Genomic DNA, 6,664 nt, shown 5'->3' with positions numbered 1-6,664 from the left:
TCATAGAAGCAAGTTGTACCAGACGTTTTATGCAATATGAGCGTGTGCAAGCTTGTTTCAATTCTGTTTCTTCTTTGTTTCTCATTCTATTTGATTGTGTGATTGCTTGATCATTGGTAAAGATCCGTTTTCAGGACCTTACAATTGGTATCAGAGCAAGAACCGGTGTCAAAGCATCATTCAATCAAGTTTCAGCCGTTTAAACTCATATTCTTTAGTGTTCGAGATTAGGTTTTGGTGTTTTCATAGAAAAAGGGGTCAAATCTGCATTAAACTTGCGTTTACTGCGATTTTTGGGAGTTTACTAGCCAAAGGATTATGACCGTAAACCCTGTTTACGGCCGTAAACTCAAGGACATTCAAGAGGCGTAAATTGTGCTCTTAAACCATAATCAGTGCATCTTAAATAACCGTAAACTACCTGACCGTAAACACCCCAACCGTAAACACAGTTTACGGCCGTAAACTACTGATCGTAAACTCAATTTTGACAATTTTTTTTTTTAATTTTTAAGTTTTAAAAATCAGAATAAATGGATTCTCAAAGTCAAACACATCATCATGAGCTGGATTCTGTCATGGGCACCACTACACGTATTCCAAGACTACTGTCTGCAGATGGTTTTCTTGAATGGAAATACCAGATAGAAAAGTACATTAAGATGAAGGACTTCAAGATTTGGAGAAGCATCATCAAGAATCCCGTCAAAATAACCACAACTGTTGCAAGGCAAGTAGTTGACAAAGCTGTTGAAAATTATTCAGATGAAGATTTTTGAGAAAGTGGAAGAACAGGAAAGAGATTTGGCCACTCTAACCATGGCTCTATCTCCTGATATAGCTCAAGGTTTCAGAGAGTATACTTTAGCAAAAGCTTGGTGGGAAGCTTTGATTGAGGTATATGAAGGTAATGAGGACATGAAGGAAAGCCGCCAGGATATGTTGCGACAAAGGTTTAACATGTTCAACTATATTCCTGGAGAGACCTTGGAGGCACAGCTGCAACAATTCACAACTCTCACCACTGAGATGACCATAGCTGGGATCTTCTTGACAAAGTCTAAAATAAATAAAAAGCTAGTGAATGCTCTCCCAAAGTCATGGGACATGAATTTGGTTGTCATCAAGAAGACCAAGGATCTAAATCGCCTTACTCTTGCTGAAATGATGGTGATCATCAAGGCTTGTGATATTGATGATAAACAGCGGGAGATAAATCATGTGAATTTGTATTCAACTGCAAACCTTGGGATTTCATCTAACAATGCTCTTTCATCTCTCACCTTTTCCTCTACAGGTCAACCTTTTGCTGCTCAGCAAGCTCAGACTCAATCCTTTTCCATTCCATCAGCTACTTCACTTCCTGCTACATCATCCATGCCTTTTTCTCAGAACCAATCGTTTATTGCTTCTCAAGTTGCTTCTTCCTCAAATGCTAAGGAGTGTGATGAAAATCTTGCTCTCGCCACAGGACTTGTTAACTACTACAATGCTCTTATACCTGGAGATCTTCCACCATAATTGTCATTTGCTGATCTGGATCAGATTCATCCAGAAGATGTGGAAGAAATGGATATTACATGGAAAATTGCCATGACAGTGTTTAGGGCAAAGCAGTTTGCGAAGAAGATAGGGAAGAATAACTGGGGGATGAGCGCTGATAAAAAGGTAGGGTTTAGCAAAGGGAAGCTACGTTGTTTCAACTGTCACGAGCCGGGTCATTTTGCTTGTGAGTGCCCGAAGCCAGATAGAAGATTAAACAATGACCAGACAATGGTTGCAGTGGGAAACAATCGGGGAGGTGCTTAGGTTAACAGTGAGAAGGCTATGGTTGCTCAGTCATTTGACTGGGAGGACCAGATTCAGGCTCTGAACATTTCAAAACCTGAAAATGCTCACCTGGGCCAAGTTAAAGATGCATATTCCGTGGAGAGTGTTGCAGCTGAGGAAAAGATGATGGAGCTTCAGTTTGCATTGATGGTATCTTCTACTTCTGAACCGAAGAAAAATGAGGTAAGTTTGCCTTCTTGTTCTGAAGCTTGTATTGATTATGTTAAAATTCTTCATGAGGAAATAGAGTCATTACGTAGAGAAGTAGAGGACCTTATATATGAGGGCTATCAACTTAGAAAAGGACAAAACCCCTTAAAGGCCCAATTAGAGACAAAAATAAAGGAATTTAGGAGACTTCAGGAAGACTACAGTAATAAATGTGAAAACTATGATTATATCAAGAGACAAAATGCTGAGTTAATTGCTAAGCTTGATACATTAAAGAATAAATTTGATACAACAAACTTTGACTTTAAAAAATATGATGTATCAAGCGAGGTGGTGCCAACATGATTGGCCATTGACTACAGTTTAAACAAAACCATAAAAGGGTTTGGGATACGATAATGTACCTCATCCTTTTAATCACACATATCAGTATCACCCTTTGACTAAAGAGGAGATTGCCAACGAACCATTCATGGTTTATGGTAAACCAACATGTTTTGTTTCAGGAGGATTTATTAATGTTGAAAATACTAACGTTTCTACTTCCCCTGCAGATCAAACCTTAAATCAGTCAAAGCAAAAAGTTGAAGGATCTATTTCTGATAATAAAATTGAGTCTAAACCTGAAGTTTTAGTTTTAAATAAAGACTTTTATTTTTTCTGATGTTGAAAGTGACAATGTTTTTTGTGATTCTTCTGCACCTTTTGATACTGGTTTGAATGGTTTTGATGAGATGGTTGATAATTCTGATTTTTGTAATGATACTAATAAAAACTCACCAGTTCCACAAGTCACTCTATCTGGTACACCCTCACTTATCTCACAACCTACTTCTTGTTCATGTTCATGTGAGAAAAGCAAGGGTGTCGGTATGGAAAATAAATCTGAAAAAGGCAGTACATGTTTTAACAATAACAAACAGATTTGCTTCAATTATGGTATTGGTGGTCATATAGCTAGGAATTGTCCTAATAGAATGTTTGTACATTATACGTCACAAAGAGGAGAGAACGAATTTAGAGGAAGGTCTTTAACTAGAAAGTCCTCTAGAGCTTGTTCTCGGAATGATGATTGGAAGGATGATCGTAGTAGAAAACGGGCAATTTTTCAAAATAACAAAAAGGTCTTTCATAACAAAGTCCCAAACAGTTTGCCAAAACTGAACATGGCTCCGCCAAGATTGGTTTCGTCAAGGAGCAGCTATGGGTCTTCAACTACTTCAGGTAGAAAACCCAAGTGCTCAATGAAAACTGATAAGAATCCTATTTCAAAACCATCGGTGACTGTTAGAAAACCTAATTACCAATTGATGCCCAAAATAAGTTCCAATCCATCATCAGTATCCTCTGAAAAATTAGTAAATAATGATAAATTATAAAAAGTAAAGGGTCAACCCGGGAAAGTGATGACCTGGGTTCCCAAATCTGAATGGTCCCGCACAGTTTGCAGGGACAGTTGCGGGGGAATGTTGTCAGACCTTGGTTCATCGACAACGGCTGCTCCCGACATATGACAGGAGATATCTCCCAACTGAACAACATTCAATCTTTTAATGGGGGATATGTTTCCTTTGCGGGTGGAGAAGGTGGCAAGATCACTTAGAGAGGAACCGTTAAAAATGGAGTGTTAAGTTTCGAGAATGTCAACTTTTCTCCCGAGTTAAAGCATAGTTTGTTGAGTGTGTCTCATATATGCGACAAAGACTATTCTACACATTTCACTGACAAGGAATGTATGATTCTCAAGCCAGGCATTGTCATCCCGGAAGAATGGATTCTTGTCAAATCTAAGAGGGATGGAAATGCTTACATTATTGATATAAATAACAACCTTCCCGAACAAGTTACTTGCCTCTTTTCAAAGGTCTCAGAACAAAATGCAATGTTGTGGCACCGAAGACTCGGTCATGCTAACGCCAAAAACCTAAATCGTCTTGCAATGAATGAGATGGTTCGTGGTTTACCTATCAGAGATTTTATAACGTTTGAAAAGTGTGTGTCATGTACCCAGGGTAAACATCATAGAAAACCACACCAGCCGAAACAGGTTAACTCAATCAGTCAGGTGCTCCAATTATTACATATGGACTTGTTCGGTCCAGTCAACGTCCTAAGCATCAACAAAAGTTTGTACTATCTTATTGTGATTGATGATTTCTCTCGTTTTACGTGGGTCTTCTTCTTATCCAACAAAGTCGGGGTTGTAGAACTGATAAAGAAGTTCATAGTGCTGATTGAGAACCAAACCAATAATCGGGTCAAGGCGCTTCGTACCGACAACGGAACAGAGCTCAAGAATTCTATTCTAGATCATTTTTGCACAGAAAAGGAGATTATGCGTCAATACAGCTCTGCTCACACACCTCAACAAAATGGTGTTGCTGAAAGGAGAAATAGAACTTTAAAAGAAGCTGCAAGGACGATGTTGTGTGACTCCAAGTTACCGGTTTTCTTTTGGGCCGAGGCGATTAACACTGCTTTCTACGTTCAGAATCATGTGTTAATCAACAAAGTTCAGATGAAGACACCATATGAAATTCTATATGGTCACAAGCCATCAGTCAGTCATTTCCATGTATTTGGCTGCCCTTGCACCCTTCTTCACCTAGAGTCAAACCCAAAGTTTAATGCCAAAGACGATGATTGTTACTTCGTAGGGTATGTTGCACGCACCGCATATAGGGTCTTCAATAAGAAGAAGAAGCAGATTGTGGAATCCTATGACGTGTGCTGGTTGGAAACGAATGAAACGGATACTCGAGTGGGTCCGGATTGGTTATTTGATTACACATCGCTTTTCAAGTCTATAAATGTGTCTTCAGATAGTTCATCTGGGTCTTTCTCTGGTTCGAAGAATGTTTCTATAGACGAAGACGAAGAAGTTGTGTATAGACCCCCAACGGTATCCTCTTCACCATCTGAGGGGGAGTCCTCTGCTTCACCTGAGGGGGAGTCATCTGTACCACCTGATAGTCCAAAATCTCCAGTTCAAAATGATACTCCTGATGCTGAGGCTACACCGCTCACTCCTGTCGAAAGAGAGTTCATGTCTAGAGATGCTTCCGCTGTCACTTCAACTTTTATGGAACTACTCTTTCCTGAAGACATTTCTAATGAGTTTGTAGCAGAGTCTTCTGGTGTGGAACAATCAGCAAATGAAGGAGGTGTCAATATTCACAATCTTCCCATCTCGCTTAATGATATCAGCCAAGAGATACCCTCAAGAATTCAACACGATCATCCGATCGATAACATCATTGGTCAGCTGGACGATGGAGTTAAAACCAGAAGTCATAGTGGAGATGTTAATACATGTCTCTATTCTTGCTTTATCTCTCAAATAGAGCCCAAGAATGTTGAAATGGCTCTGAATGAGCACAGCTGGGTAGATGCTATGCATGAAGAGTTGAATCAGTTTGAAAAGATCAGGGTTTGGAAATTGATTGAGTTACAAAAGGGCAAAAAGTCTCTTGACACACGCTAGGTCTATCGAAACAAGCAAGATGATTCAGGGGTTATAGTGCGAAACAAAGCTAGATTGGTGGTTCGCAGGTTTCGACAAGTCGAGGGTCTTGATTATAATGAGGTTTATGCTCCAGTAGCTCGCTTGGAGGCTATTCGTATCTTTCTTGCATATGCCTCCTACATGAACTTCATGGTTTATCAAATTGACGTCAAGATAGCCTTCTTGTATGGCAAGGTGAAGGAAGAAATCTACATTGATCAGCCCCCCGGGTTCGTTAACTCGAAGTTTCCTAATCATGTCTACAAGTTGGACAAGGCATTGTATGGGTTACATCATGCTCCTCGAGCGTGGTATGCGACCCTTACAAAGCCCTTGCTCGACCATGGATACTCTCGTGGCACTATTGATCAAAATTTGTTTATCAAGCATGTTGGTAATGATCAGATTCTGGTTCAAATCTACGTTGATGATATTATCTTCGGGTCTACCTGTCCGCAACTATGCAAGGAGTTTGAAGGCGTTATGAAAAAGCGGTTCGAGATGAGTTCATTGGGAGAAATGTCCATGTTTCTGGGGCTTCAGGTCAAACAAAATTCAACCGGAATCCTGCTACATCAAGCCAAGTATGTGGAGGATATTCTTGAGAAGTTTGGGTTTCAAGACGCTAAACCTGCATCGACGCCGATGGGCGAAAGACCTCTGCTGACTCCAGATACTGATGGCGAATCCGTAGATCAGATACACTACAGTTCGATGATCGGATCGTTGATGTATCTTACTGAAATCCGTCCAGACATCATGTTTGCAGTTTGTCAATGTGCACGTTATCAGGCTAATCCTAAATTTTCACATCTTATTGCTGTCAAAAGAATTTTTTGGTATATTAAAGGCAACCCAAAATTGGGTCTTTGGTATCCGAAAAATTCCGAATTTGATTTATATGCTTTTGCTAACAGTAATTATGGAGGTTGTGAGCTTAACAGGAAATCTACTTCAGGAGAGTGTTAATATCTTGGAGATCGGCTGGTGTCGTGGCAGTACAAGAAGCAACACTCAGTCTCAACTTCAACAGCTGAAACGAAATATGTTGCTGCGTTTGCTTGTTGCTCTCAAGTTATATCTAGTCAAGGCCAGCGTACGTGCTAAGTATGTCGCGCGTATGCATGAAGTGGGTGAAATGTGGTTTTTGGGCCTTAG

Source organism: Lactuca serriola, chromosome 8 (genome assembly GCF_051521515.1).
Source record: "Lactuca serriola cultivar US96UC23 chromosome 8, Lser_US96UC23_V15, whole genome shotgun sequence".
Taxonomy (NCBI): Eukaryota; Viridiplantae; Streptophyta; class Magnoliopsida; order Asterales; family Asteraceae; genus Lactuca; species Lactuca serriola.
This window is presented reverse-complemented; position numbering follows the sequence as displayed.